We start from the raw sequence: 1697 nt of genomic DNA, 5'->3' as shown, positions 1-1697 counted from the left end.
TTCTATTATTATTTAGGGATTCCTGTTTCTTTGCTATGTTGGTTTGAGGTTTTTGGTTTGATTGGCATGCACAGGAGCTTGGGATTAATGCTCTTCACATAAAGTTGCGGGCTACAGGAGGTAACAAGACCAAGACTCCTGGTCTAGGAGCCCAGTCTGCTCTAAGAGCTCTTGCTTGGTCTGGCATGAAAATTGGTTGCATTGGTATTTCTTTCTTCACTTTTTTCTTTTTAAAACAAGTGTTACACTATTTTGTTGGGATACTTGTAAAATTCTTGAGCGTTAGTGACTTTCAATCACATTTTTATGCTAGTTTAATCGAGCTTGAGTCTCGTAAATTATAGCTGGAAAATTTGGACTTCTGTCAAGAGATTTTTTGTATTTGCGTAATTCTTGTTCAATACTTAGTTTTGTCATGATACAACTTTGTGGTGGATACATAACTTGGTAGTTGGTACTCATATAAGTATTTGTACAACTTCGAATTTTCTTTTATCAAATCAATTCGTAAAACGTTCATGTATGCTTCTAAATGTAATATTACTGAAGGATTTTATAATTGGATGATGCGTCTCGTATTATAGTCATTTAGGACGCTTTTGGTGTTAATTATTWTAGCCTATTAGGACATTTTTTTAGTATTACTTATTTCATTTTATAGGACACTAAAATTTGTTTTATAAAAACATTTTTAGGGACATTCAATTTCGTCCTATAAAAACATTTTTTGGGACGCCCATAATTGTTTCTAAATGTAAACATTTTGTGACAACATAAAGTGTCCTATATTATAGTCTATTAGGACACTTTCTAGTGTTACTTAAACCATTTTATAGGACTATGTGTTTTGTATCATAATCCTAGAGTTTTTTAGGACACYTAAATTCATCCTATTAACCTAATACAACACCTTTAGATGAGACACACACATTTTTTGTCCTATAAACTTAAAAGTCCTATTAACTACCTTATTAGGACACTAACGAGTGTCCTATAAAACCCTTTTTGTTGTAGTGATATAACTAACTGCAGATAAACATAATCAAATATATAATAAACATCTCATTTTAAATATAAAAAATCTAAAATATAATTAGGATAGTAATTGAGTTTTGACAGAATACTTAATTGTTATCATTATAAAATGTTATATTATTAAACCAAAAATAAATTATTTCATTATTAAACTTTTAAATAGTTGATTTGATATTAACATTAATATATATATTTTTTAAATTTTTATGATATCTTTAAATTTATATTTTATTAAAAAAATAAAATCATTATTGCTTCTTAAAAACACATAAAATCGTATTATAACATCGATAGAGACAAATAATAAAATAGAACATTAAAATCGAGATGTGTCTCGCTGCATTGCTCGAGTACTCTTCTAGTATATATTTATAGGGTTGGGTTCCGGTGAAAAAGAGAGTTAATGTGAGAAGCGTAAAAAGTGATATTTGATGCACATTAGAATAAGATGCATCATATTAATTTTAGTGTTAAACGCAATTCATGGGTGAATTTGAAATTAAAGGTGATCAAAGGTCATGATCTTTCTTATGCTTCTCACCTTAATTTTGTTTCTCACACGATCTTTCACCTATATGTATGTATGTATGTATGTATGTATGTATGTATGTATGTATGTATGTATGTATGTATGTATGTATGTATGTATGTATGTATGTATG

This window comes from Cynara cardunculus, assembly GCF_001531365.2.
Source record: "Cynara cardunculus var. scolymus isolate 2C chromosome LG 8, CcrdV1, whole genome shotgun sequence".
Classification (NCBI taxonomy): domain Eukaryota; kingdom Viridiplantae; phylum Streptophyta; class Magnoliopsida; order Asterales; family Asteraceae; genus Cynara; species Cynara cardunculus.
This window is presented reverse-complemented; position numbering follows the sequence as displayed.